At 41.5% G+C, this 13,884-nt stretch overlaps 1 protein-coding gene across 16 annotated transcripts in view; it reads right to left on the bottom strand.

The window, feature by feature from the left end:
• The window catches only part of FAM13B (family with sequence similarity 13 member B), a 90,156-nt gene that overhangs the window by 65,129 nt on the left and 11,143 nt on the right, over positions 1-13,884 (bottom strand). For 10 of the 16 annotated variants that reach the window (XM_037509232.2, XM_054694356.1, XM_037509236.2 and 7 more), the window contains exon 1: positions 8,079-8,392. The exons of 2 other annotated variants lie outside the window; for them this stretch is intronic. The gene's annotated coding sequence lies outside the window, so the exon portion shown is untranslated. 4 more of the 16 variants (XM_037509234.2, XM_054694355.1, XM_037509235.2 and 1 more) reach the window with 4 other exon arrangements.

The raw sequence follows: 13,884 nt of genomic DNA, 5'->3' as shown, positions 1-13,884 counted from the left end.
TTTACAAATAAGGCAGCCTGTAGTAAGTGCACCATCTGCCAAGATAAACTATCATTTTCACGTGAAAAAAGTTCTACCTTCAAACTTAATAGAAAGGAACAAGAAAACTCAGCTTTTCCCAAAATGCCATTGACAAAATAGGATACAATTCACACAAAAAGCTTAAAAGCACAAACTTTAATAATCACCACAAAAAAAAAAAAAAATTCCAAAAAGACAGAATTGGGTCTCACTATAGACGGTAAACTAGAAACAAAAATTTAAGTTTGTAAATGATTGCTGGGTCTGGCTCTAAGTCAACAAATCAAAGCTTAAGGGACATAGATTTTCCTCTGCTCTGTACCTTCAGTTTTTTATTAACAAGCACTAAACAATTCACCAAAGTAAAAGCAAAAGTACCTCTTCCAATCTAACTGAACAAGAAAGATACTACACAAGTTGCTAATATGCTAAATCAATGGTTCCTTCCTGACTTAAGTCATTCACTTGGACTGAAATTCCTAACAGTTCCGAGAACAGGAGAGCTGAAAAAAATAGCTATTGCACACAAAAGCTTACCTGCTAAATGTTCACGGATCGTGCTACTATGATTGGGAAAACACCAAGTCATTTAAATTTACTACCAAATTCATACTGACTTTGTCATTAAGTAATTTATCAAAGTATAACTAAAACAGAATTCAAGACTAGAATATTTTTAAATTATAGAGCCCTCAATGCAAAAGTTTAAGAACCTCTTTGCCTTAAAACAAAAGAGAATCAAAAGAAGAGTATAAGGTATTTTTTGCAACAATTATCTCTATGCCTGAGGATCTGTTTATCTGTGTGCACTTTAGACATACTACTTAAGGGAACAATCCTCCCCCCATGGTGATTCCACAAAACTTAGATGAACAAAGGAATCAAGCATTTTGTAGGACACCTGCCAAATTGTGGTACTATATACAGCACAGTATTTTTTACACACTACAACCCACTAAATGTCAAACACTTCACCTAAGAGGAAAGTTCAATATTCCTCTCAAAGTACTCAGGCAAAATTTGGTTGCCCATAGAGATAATCTATTAGTAAATAGCCCAGTTAACTTTGAAAAACTCTCAAAAGGGTTTCATGACCACAGTCAATTATTTTATAACCTCCAACTATGATTTCAGGCTGTTCAAATCAAAAGTTATAAAGCCATAAGGAGATAGAATTTCCTGATTAGTCCCCTCATGTTTCCTCCTCATTGATCTCCTAAATACTAAAATCAGACCTGCACAAAATTCCTCAACTGCTTTCCACCTGCCTAGACCTCTGAACTCCAAATTTTTTGATCAGGAAAAAAAATACGAGGATACCACATATGAGCATATGTATGGGATTTCTAAAGTAGAAGTAGTGAAAAATATTATTATGCTCATAATAAACACACAAAAAGTAACATTTTAAGATTAAAAAATAAATGAAAATAGATTTTAATACCATATATGTATACACTTTAATCCAAAGTGCCAGCACCTCACTTTTGAGACCTAGAGCACTGGTTCTCCAATTTCATCTGGAGGTAAGGAGGGGGTTGTTCAATATACAGAATGCAAAGTCACAACCCCAAGCCAGCATCCACAAGAGCACAGCCTAGGCCTCTGTATTCAATAAGCTCTTCAGGTTATCACACTAAATCCAAAGTTGTAAGAGCCTCTGGAATACAGGATAAACTTTAAAACTTCATAACATGGGCTGCAAATACGTCACCTACCAATAAAATCTTTCCTGTCACTGCTCTACTCTCCATCCAGCAATACTGAACTGTAGTTGACTCGAACAACTCAGGAGTTAGTGACACCCAATCAAAAACCTCTAAGGCCTCTCCACCCCCAAATAAACTATTAATAGCCTAAGGTTGGCTAGAAACCTCACCAATAAGATTGACACATATTTTGTATGTTACATGTATCATATACTATATTCTTACACTATAAAAAATATTTTAAAAGCCAATAAGGAAGAGAAAATACATTTATGGTACCGTAGTTTATCAATACCCTAAGTTTACATTGTCTGTTTACAAGAGGAATCATTTATCAGTAACTACAATCAACATGTCTTACATGACACGAAAGCACTGTAAATATTTGTGTATTACTAACACTAAACATCAAAAGTGAAACGATAATGTGGAAAAGAAACTTACATTTACTTACAAGTATAGGGATTTATGAACTGATACCAAAAAAGGAGCAATCTGACTGTTTTAATAGTAGGTTAGTGTAATTGATATAATTGCCTCAGGGTAGCCTAACCTACACACTAAAATTTTTATGGCATACAGTATTACAGTCATTGGATTTATGTATATTTTATGGTACTAAATGATAAAAACAGACTATCATCTATGTATATTTTATATATTCACAACAAACCTAACTTTTTCTTAATTTTTCAGCATTTCTAAACTGCGGTTCTCATGGACCTTTTTTCAAATTATCACAAATCTCCAAAAAATAGTATAACTAAAACAAAGTATAACTAAAACAGAATTCAAGACTAGAATATTTTTAAATTATAGAGCACTCAATGCAAAAGTTTAAGAACCTCCAATATATTTATTGAAAAAAATCTGCATGTATATAAACAAGTGCTGTTTAAAACCATGTTATTCAAGGGCCAACTATACTTAAAGTTCACAATTGCACTGGCCCGGTTTTGCATATAACAGGTCTTTGAACATGTAGTTTTGTTAAAATGTTGAAGAGGGAGGAAAAAAACTGATTCCAAGCCTGGCCTACTATCTGCGTGGAGTTTTCACATTCCATCCACGTCTTCATGGGTTTCCTCTAAGTACTCCAGATTCCTCTCACATGCCAAAGATGTGCTCTCTCGGCTCACTGATGTAACTTAATTGCCCCAGTCTGACAGAATGTGGATTTGTTTTGAGTGCACACTTCAGGACATCCTTGCAGAACTAGTAGGCTCTGGCCACCTTGGACCCTGAACTAGAGTAAGCAAGTTGAAAAATGAATGAATGAATACAAATTATTGTTTAATATTGTGTTGGGGGTCTTTAGAAATATGTTGAAGGGGGCCTCCCTGGTAGCCTCAAAGCAGAACAGTGAAATTAAACAGGACAGATTATCATTACCTCTCTAAGAGGAACAAGAAAAAAATTCTGAGAGCTGAAGAAACTGGTTCATAGTTACTGAGCTAATCATAAGAATTCTAAGTCTGGGCCTCCCTGGTGGCCCAAGCACTGCCCGGTTTTGCTATCCGCAGCCTCTGCAGCACAAGTTCCATCCCCGGCCAGCCAGGGAGTAACCCACATGGCGCAGCAGACCTCTCCTGTCTCTCCCATTGCTCCCCTCAGCAGCATATTTCAGTCAGTCTGCCTGTTCTGTTCCCCACTGTCTCTGGTGAATCCTCTCACCCCCATTCCCTTACCTCTGGCCTGTACCCCAGTTCTTGTATACATAAATAAATAAATCTCTTAAAAAAAAAAAAAGAACTCTAAGTCTGGTGTCTTTCAGGAGATTGCTCATTTAGTTAACAATGACTAGCATCATCACTGAATATTTCATTTAACCTTTCATTGAAGTGTATGAAGCCACAGAGAAGGTAATTCAAAAAATACTTATTTCATACTTCCCAGTCAAAAATTGTTATCAAACACTAGAATAGTCAAAAGAAAAAAATCTTTTGAAAGAAAATTTCAACAGTGATCCTATAACCAAACATAATACGAACTATGAAATTTCTTTCATCTCATCTGATCCTAAATTTATGTTCCCTTTGACTTTTTCAATTTTTTAATCCATTGTGCCTGGTGTTTGCTCCAAATTAGGACCACAAAGTATCACCCTTGCCAATAGCAATCACTTACTAAATCAACAAGTGGTTTTCAGTTCTGTTTTCACTTTTCAACTATATGGAACAGCAGCTTGACACATACAAAAGCTAAAATAAATATTTTTATTAAGTTTTTTTTTTTTTTTTACAACATTGTTCATTTTTAAACAATATTTGCTTCCCCCCTAAAACAAATATTTTAAGATTGGGTAAGCAACTCAACTTTTTCTATTTCTGTAAAGGTCAGTAACAGAAATTTGACAGGCATTTCTCTAAAACTGATTTAAAAGCAAAGAGTTAGGAATCATTATAGGGCCTCCCTGGTGGCTCAGGCGGTTGAGCGCCGCACTGTGAAGCTGTCTGCAGCTTCTACAGTGCGGGTTCGATCAGGGCTGGCCTGGGAGAGACCCACATGGCCCAGCAGACCTCTCCTGTCTCGCCCGCTACTCCCCTCAGCAGTGTATTTCATCAGTCTACCTGTCCTGTTCCCCGCTCTGTCTCTAGTGAATCCTCTCACCCTCCCGCACATATGGCCTGTACCCCAGTTCTTGTATAAATAAATCTTTTTAAAAATTGTTATACACCACTTAGACAAGTAAATTAAAATATACACTAGAGCTAGATAATAACTTGGCAGAAAAGACTTGGGGTTTTTCCTTTCTAATAGAAATCCAATAAATTTCATTAAACAATCTTGTCAATCCACCAGTCTTCCTCAACCTAAAGTTTTCATATGTGCTGATTCATCTACCTAAAACTCTCTCTCCCACTTTCTTCCATCTTCAACTCTCAATTCCCTTTCTTAGTGGGATTTTCTCCAAAACACTCAATCAAATGATCTCCTTGTTAATTTCTCTCAGTTAATATCACTCCTCAGCTCCAAAACATTCATCAAAAGTTTTATTATATATTCTTTTCTATATTTGTTTAATGTCTGTTATTCACAAGAGAGTATAAGTTACTTCAAGTCTGCTGGTGTTTGTTTTTTTTTTAAATAGCTTTATTAGGGTATAATTTATATGTCATGAAATTGACTAGTTTCAAGAGTATAATTCAATGGTGTGTAGTAAATTTACAGTTACACAACCATAACCAAGTGACTGCTTAGATTTTGCTTTTCAATGTATCTCTAAAATTTAGAAGGGATAAATATCTGGTGAATGAATAAATCGATATGATAATGAGTAATTCTTATAATTCCACTATTATTAATGTGTAGTTAGTATAACATGACATGAGTTGGTATATTTAAACTCCCTTTATTACATTCCTTTCCAATTATCTTTCATTATTTCCATTTCCAATCAAAGGCAGCCAGCCCAAAGCTAATCTGCTCAGATATTAACCCACTGCCTCCGTTGAGGAAACCCCCCAACCCCTCTCAGACTTTGGGGAATACTGTTCACTGTACATTTTCTTTGACTCTGCGCCTGGCCATGTTAACAAAACACTATACTGATTAAGACAAGGTCTCCAATAAATGGGCGCACCTTTGTAATACTGGAGTGATGAAAGTTCTTGGTACAGATAATTAGTTGAGATCTAAATATAGTTTGACCCACTAAATAATTAGAAACCTGTTTCAGATATAAAATCAGCCTCTCTGCTGCTTATCCACCTGTAAAACATGTTTCCTATTTCTATTAAGAATTCTTCAGCATTACATTTTCAGAACTGTATTTTCAGATGAAAGATTTAATTCATGTACAAATAACTTTAAAGTTTCTTTTAAGTCATCCCTTTTTAAAAATAACTGAACAACAAAGAAACAAACACCAGCCAAAAATGGGAAAGGGGCTTGGATAGACATATCTCCACAGAGAGACACAAACAAAAAGTACGAAAAGATATTCAACATCACTAAAAGCAAATCAAAACCACGATGAGATACCAGCTTATGCTCTATTACCCAACAAATAAAAAAAGAAAAACAACAAGTCTTGGCAATAATGTGAAGAAACTGAAACCTTTGTGTGCCACTAGTGGAAATATAAAAGGGAGCAGCAGTCCTAGAGAAGTCTAAATATGTTAAACATAGAATATACCACCCAAGGGCCTCCCTGGTGGTGCCAGGGGTTAAGATGCAACCTATGAAGCAATCTGCAGCCGCTGCAGCATGAGTTCAATCCCCAGCCAGGGAGCTACCCACATCGAACAGCAGACCTCTCCTGACTCCACCGCTTCTCCCCTCAGCAATGTACTTCAGTCAATCCACCTGTTCTGTTCCCCACTCTGTTTCAGGTGAATCCTCTCACCCCCAACACCTCTGGCCAGTATTCCAGTTCTTGTATGCATAAATAAATCTTAAAAAAAAAAATACCACCCAATAATTCTGGAGTATATACTCAAAAAAAAAAAAAAAAAAAACCCTAAGCATGGGTTCAAACAAATACTGATACACCAACACTGACAGCGATATTATTCACAAAAGTAAAAAGGTACAATCAAGCCAAATGTCCATCAACAGAATGTATGGATTACTCAACCTTAAATAGGAAGGAAATTCTATTTCCCAATACAATGTGGGTGAATCTTGAAAACATGCTAAATGAAATAACAGACACAAAAGGACAAATGCTGTAAGATCCCATCTATATGAGGTACCTAAAATAGGCAAAAGTAGAGACAGGAAGTAGAATTATCAGGGCCAATGGGAGGTAGATATGGAAACAGTTTCTGTTTAAGATAATGAAAAAGTTCAAGTTCTGGGAATGGACAGTGGTGATAGGTGCACAACAGTATGAACGTACCGAACACTTAAAAATGATTAAAATTGTAATGATTTCTTTTCGAAGTGTAACCATAGCAATATTTTAATATTCAATAATATTAGTGTACAAGGAAGCAGGAGCCATGTACAGAATGCTATTCATAAATAATAAAAGTCGTAGTCATTAATTGATGGGAAAAAACTGACAAGTCACAATATACTGTATTCATTTAGCCATCTTCTGTCCTAAAACAATGGTATTCTAATAAAAAAACACAATGTAACATGCACTTCACCCAATGAAGAATTTCATGACAAAAGAAAATTTCATGACACTGATAGGCATTCTACATCTTTCCATGTATTTAAACTTTATCGTAGCTCTGTAATCGCTAACACAATTTAATTTTTCAATTAAATTGAAAAAAAAATACGGCCACACTATGTAGTAGCACAGATTAAGAAATTAAGACGTTCAGGAGGACAAATGAAGATCAGCTCATTCAATTCCATTCAACAAGCACTAATGCACAATACTTCCGAGAACCCCAGACCAAAAAGTACTGCAAGGTAACAGAAAGGAAAACTGTCTCACATTGACCCAGAAAGTCAGTAACTCAAAACTACACTTTAATGTTAAGTGCACACCCAGTTATTTAAGGTTTATAATCAGCATCACTGCGATTGCCATTGTGAGATTATTAGGTCTCAGGAAACTAAATAAATGTCGAGCTTTAGATACTATTTTTACTGACTGGACGGCAGAATGGAGTAACCGAGTGAAATTCTGCAACCGCTGCACTAAATGTCAGTTTAACTTCTGATTACAAACAAAAGTTTCACCAATCTCTCACTGGGCGAGTGTGCCAACTGACTCTGTGTCCTATAATCTTATCTCGGAAACCAGGCGAACCCACAAGAAATTCAATGCGGTTCCCCCCTCTGGCCTGGTGTTGGCAGAGAGCGTCCTCGACGCGTCCCCAGTGCACCGACAGCCCAATTCTGGCAACATCGCCGAGCGATTTAAGGAAGTCAGCAACCACTCGTCTCACGTGACCTCAAAAAGGGGCGCAGTAAACCCGGAATAAACCACACTTTTTTTTTTTTTTTCTGCATCAACTTCACCGCCTAGCATAAAGGAAGTGGGCAAGGAGGTGGCGCAGGTCGGCTGTGCAGCGGAGGCGAGCAAACAAACGTGGGTCGCCGTGCCCCCCACTCGGGGGGGCCATGGGGTGAGGAGACACATCAGCTCCCGCTCGCCGCTGCAGGGGGAAAATCGACGACAGCCACACCCCCACCCCACCCCCCGCCCGGCAGCCAAGAGTCCGCCTTAATCCCTTCTCGCCCGAGGAGAAAGGCGGCCCTCTCTAAGGAATGTCCCACCTGCAGGGCCCCGCCCGGGATCCCCCGCCCCCCAGCAGGCGAAGCTCTCGGGCCTGGCACCGGTGGGACGCGGCGCTGGGGGGCGGTAAAGGGGGGGGGGGAGGGCCGCCGCGACGGGAGGCCCGCGCATGCGCAGACACGGGTACCCGCCCGTTTACCTACCGTTGGAACCGCGACGCCCCGTTCCCCGGCCGCGGCCGCTTCTCCAGGACCCGCGGCGACAGCAAGAGGGCGAGAACTGAGGCCCCAAGTGACGCCGCGGCTGGCGAGCCTCCTCCTGCGGCGGCCACTGGAGGGAGGCTGAGGCGACGACTGTGTCGCGGGGCCAGTCCGGTAAGCGACCCCCGGATGCCCCCGACGGTGGCGGCGGCGGAGACGTGGAAGAAGGGATGGGAGCGACGGCTGGGGCAGCGGCTAAGACGCAGAGCCTCCCTAACGGCGAGCGGGAGGAGAGCGGAGGGCGGAGGGAGGGCGGAGGGAGGGCGGGGGCCGAGCCGGACGTGACGTGCGTGGGAGGGGGCGGGGCAGGGCCGCGGGCGGGGGCGGGGCCAGCGCTGGGGGTGGGGGTCCCTGCGCGCGCGCTGGTGGCTGCCCTAGGGTCTGCGGGCTTGGAGATCCGTCCTACTTGTCCCACCCCCCAAATTTGCTCCTCGAGTTAGGTTGCGAGAAACTAGGCGCGGGTCCGCACTCGGTGGGGGTGCACAGTAGAGAGAACCGGGGGGCGGGGAGGATGCGTAAGATGGATAAAGGACAAATCCGAAAGATCGAGGTCGCTCCTCGGCTCTGCAGGAGGGCTCGGAGGCAGCTAAGGCCCGGGATGTTTTTATCGGGATTAAGGAGCATGGAAACCTCAACAGAAAACCGCAGGGCTAACCGAAGCAGTGTGTCACGTTCCCATTGCCAGGGAGGTGGACCCTGCCCGCCTCCCACCCTCCGGCTTCAAGTCCTGAGAAGCTGACCCAGACTGCTGAAAACATAGATGCGCCCGGTGCGAAAGCGTCTGGGAATGTGAAAGTCGATAGGCTGCATGCTTATGGGGAACTTCTATACTTAACCAGAGCTTCAGGTGCAGACCTGAGAGAAGGCAGAAAGAACCAGGAGTTCTCTGAGCCTAGAGAGTCTGTAGTTGCATGCCTAGCCACCAGACCGACCCTGCAGCCCCCAGGAGAACACAAAGGTATGACTATTTAGCCAATCTCTTCGGTGTTTACGTCTGTTAAGGGCACCGAGTAAAACGCAGCCTTCTTTGGACTCCCTGACAGCGGGCAGATCCACACCACAAAGGAACTCTAGTTGTCTGTAAAGATGAACCACCACAATTCCGTTGTCCCCTACCTGCCTCAGCTGGAAGTTAGTTACCTGGGAAATGTGCAACCCTCATAGAACTTGGCTCAAGACAAAAAAAAAAAAGAAAAAATCACCCTGTTAGATGATCTGTAAATGTGTTACAAATCAGGCCAGGGTAGCTCCCAAATTTCATCAGAGAGTAAAACAAATCATCTGTAACCTAAGTATCACATGCCCACTTGATGCTGTCATAAAAGAAGGGTGTGGTCCATAAGGAGTCTAGAACCAGCAGAATCTGAATAAGAATATATTGTGGGCTCCCATTCTGTCCAGGAAAGAGGCTACTACAGATTCTAATGACCAAGACCAATTTCCATTATTAAGACAATTAAAAAAACTTCAAATTCAGTCATTCACTCAACAAATACTTACTGAATGCTTACCATGTAATACCAACAAATAAGATCCTTGACTTTACTGATTTTATACACTAGCAAACTTAAATTCTGGATATCCTGAAAGAATATAAAAAGGCCCATGCTTTGGCTCCGTACTCAGCAAGTAGCCCCAAGTAGGCCATCACTCAAAGGGCCTCAAGTAAATCTAGACACCCAATAAAAACTGATGACTGAGGCACAAGACTGGTACTAGTTATACTAGCTATACAGAAAGGCTGAGAAAGCACAATAAATAAATTCACATTGTGGGCCCTCCCTGGTGGCACAAGGGGTTAAGACGCAACCTAGGAAGCTATCCACAGCCACTGCAGCATGAGTTCCATCCCCGGCCAAGGAGATACCCACATTCGTACAGCAGACCTCTTCCTGACTTGCCCACTGCTCCTCTCAGCAGTGTATTTCAAAGTCAGTCTGCTTGTTCTGTTCCCCATTCCATTTCTAGTGAATCCTCTAACCACCCCCCCATATCTCTGGCCTGTACCCCAGTTCTTGTATGCATAAATAAATCTTTTAAAAAATAAATAAATTCACATTGTGGTTTATAAATCAGCTTCTTTGAGCTGAATTGCAAAGTTGTTATATCTTGACAGAGTCTGAATAAGATTGAGTGAAATGAAAGTTTCTAAATCTGCCAAAACAGGGCCATACCAACCAAATCACAATGCAGCCTGTGCATTCAACCTCCCATCTCTCGATAAACAATTTAAATGAAAGCCTTACCTGTTGTTTCAGGTTTGAAGTACAGGGAAAACATGATTACTTCTAAAGCTTAATCAAAAGCAAGTAAAAATCATGAAAGTAAATCGTTAGAGTAAAAACCCTCCTGTGCCTCCCAGCTATGCAACACAGGCTCTTGTTGACATAACTGACTGTAATAGGTACATTGCTCTGAGTATGAAACCTAAGACTGTAAGCTCCCAAAGGACGGACTCACCTTCATTTATGTGCTCTACTCCCAAAGTATGAGCTCCCAAAAAGCAAATTAATTGATTTAATGGCCATTTTCCTCTGTAAAACAGTGTCCTTGAAAGATATTTTTTCAGATCATACTTTATAACATATAGCCACTGTGTTCAATATTCAAGGATATAACCTTAAAAACCAAAAACCTTCACTTTTATCTTTTACTACCCCTTAAACCTAATTCAGACTGTTTCTGTGAGTTCTTTTGTTCCTTTTAAGAATAGAAAATACTGTAGTCATTGAGTCACAAAGAGTGAAATTTTCTCTTCACCAGGTGGGAACTACTGGCTCACTCTTACCCTGGAGGGGTTCATCATTTTTGATCCTGTCTTTCTTCCTTGTTCTCTCCCAGTTTACCAATCACAGCCAAAGGGAAGGCAAGAAAGGAAAAGAAATGGAGCCTGGAAGTACTAACTTCTATATACTCTGGGCCTGATTAGATGTTTATATTTGGAGGCATCCCTGGTCGCACAGGGGTTGAAGTCTCAGTGCTATCAAGCTATCTCCAGCAGACCTCTCCTGTCTCACACACTGCTTCCCTCACTAGTGTATTTCAATAGATCCACCTGTTCTGCTCTTCACTCTGGTAAATTCTCTCACCCTCCACACCTCTAGCCTACACCCCAGTTCTTGTATACATAAATAAAAATCTTTTTTTTTAAAGTTTATATCTGCCCTTTTTTCTAATCAATACTTTTCAGTGTTACTTCAGAAACCACCACCATCCCCATTCTCTAGTGGTTTCCCAGCCAATGTTCCCTTGATCTGAGCAAAAACACTCTCTTCTGAGAGTTCTTTACTCCTTTTACCCCCTAGGAATCTGGCAGTCACCTCCAACGTTCTGTTGAAGCCTGTTTCACTCTGTTGGGGCTCTGTCAGAAATTAAGGTAGCTGTCACACTGGCCCATTTGCAGGGCACCCTATATTGCTGGGCATACCAGGGAGTGCCACATTATCCTTCTATACAGATTTGTGTATTTATTTTGACAGTTTTCCAGCAGATGGCAGTAAAGTGTTTTGCCCAAACTAAATTGGTATGTCTATTCAAATGTCTCATTACGAGCTTTTTTCTGAAGGTGTTGTTCAGTGACAGTTCTGTATGGTCCACACACTTCTTTCCCAAACAAACTTGGCTAGAGCGGGCTAGTCCCAGTGCAGCTGTAGCATTCCTCTGCTGTGCTGCCAAAACCACCGGCAACACTCCACATTTTTTTTAGACTTTGACATTTTTTTCTGAGCCTTTGGAGTAAAACTGCAGTTACATAAGATATTCCAGGTGGCATAACTAAAAAAACTGTCTTTGTCTATATGTTGTATGTCTGTATGTCCTTCTGTCTGTCTTGGCCTCCAGTGGTTGACAAATTGGTATACATGGTGCCTCAGTAGAGCTCCTGAGACACTCCACAAAGTTTCTTCCTTTCCTCCTGGGAAAGGCATTAGATGAATTTGTTCTATTTGGCTTACCTAATAGAGTAAAACTAGAAGGGAAGCATTGTTACTTGGGAAAACGAGTAACACCTTGACCTAATATGAATGTAAATTGTCAATGGTGATTGTCACCTTGTAATATTGTATACTTCAATTGTTTAATATCTACAGAAATTGTTTCTGGAAATATAGGGAGAAAAGGTCTCAACAGATTCCTATTGATGGAACTGTTGAGAGTAAAACTTTCCTACTAAGGACTGAATAGACCTGGAAATACACCTGATATTTACTAAGTTTTCTTTGACATAATACTGGTAATTTTTTTGCATTTTGTTCTGAATCTACAAAGTTTTCTTGTTTTGGTGACCAGGATCTGCAGCAAGGTTGCAATTTTTTTATTCCCAGCACAGCTAACTTGTGTTTGCATTTTCTCTCCCCTTGATACCAACACAGCATAAAAATAGTGGTAGTAATCTTTTACTACTTATTTCAGAGTCTGTTTTTGCATAACTTCCATAGAGACTTTGTTTGCTTAAACTAAAAAATTGGACATAAGTTTCATTGTGTGGCTTTGAGTGGAGTTCTTCCAGAAAGTTGAAACAGAGCTGAACCAAGAAGAGGAGAACCTGTTTGCTTTGTTTGTAGGGTTCCAGAGACCTCCAAAGAAGGTGAGGAAGCTTGCCTCCATTGGCAGGACTGGACAATCCGGCCAACGAAAAAGTCCTGGTACCCTCGAGAAGAGGAAACCCCGGTGGAGTCTGATGAGACCAACTTTGTTCCTGAAGCCTACATGGACCGGATGCCAACGGTTCACTCTGATCCCATGTTTTAGCTAATGCTCCAGATTTTTTTTTCTTTTGGCTTGGATAATGGACTATTTTCCAGTAATGGAAAACTGTCATACTGGACATTCATGGACAATGCTGCTGATTAATTGTTGCTTCTCTTACACACATTGTAACCCTGAAAAAAGTCTGTCTCCTAAGACTACACCCTGAGATCTGTGCCACCATAGATATGGTGGAATGAAAATTAAAAGGGGGGATTGTAACAGGGTGGTCCCCAGGAAAGGGGGAGGTTCCAGGTTTCCCGCCCCACCCAAGGGAGGGTGGAGCTGAGCAGGGAGAGAAGAAGCCGCAGAGGAGACTGAGGAAGGAAGCAGGATGGAGCCAGGAGACCTGGAGGAGGCACATGGAGCCTAGAGACATGTGAAGAAACTGAGCTTGTCTTTTGGTCGTGGATGGGGTGACACAGATGTGGGTGAGACCCGTGGGGAGGTGACAGTGGCAGCTTTTATCTTGATTTTGATTTTGCTCTTTTCTTTCCGGGCTTGTCTGATTGTTTCTGACCCTTTTCTGTGGGTCCCCACTGGAAGATGCTTTAGACTTATGGCAGGCTTTGGGGCCTTGCTCTGGGCCAATCCTATTCGGATGGAGTTTTACCCACAAGGGGACGGGTAACTTTGGGTGCTTGATTTAGAAACTAGATTCTTTGCCTTTCCGGTATTGTTTCCTAATTGTATTAAAGTTCCTTCCCATTAAAGTCTCATGTTTTGTGTTAATGCGGCGGATGGCAGAACCCTATATAGATAGGCAGGTTTGCGGGGTTTGGGCTGCCCCTCTCCCTGCCCTGTAACAATCCCAGAAGCACAGGCCCTTCTGCTGAAGCAGCCACTGAAGAGCAGTAGTCACAGTTTGTGCTACTTCATGCCCCAGAGCCTCAACAAGGACCACAAGGTGACCAACAACTCAAGCAAGCCAACACACAGCCTCCACTGCAGGAGGTTCTCCAAGTACACCTGGTCAGGCAGGACTAAAAGCTAAATCCTTGGT

This window comes from Talpa occidentalis, unplaced genomic scaffold (genome assembly GCF_014898055.3).
Source record: "Talpa occidentalis isolate TD23 unplaced genomic scaffold, MPIMG_talOcc4v2.1 talOcc4.13, whole genome shotgun sequence".
In the NCBI taxonomy this organism is placed as follows: domain Eukaryota; kingdom Metazoa; phylum Chordata; class Mammalia; order Eulipotyphla; family Talpidae; genus Talpa; species Talpa occidentalis.
This window is presented reverse-complemented; position numbering and strand designations above follow the sequence as displayed.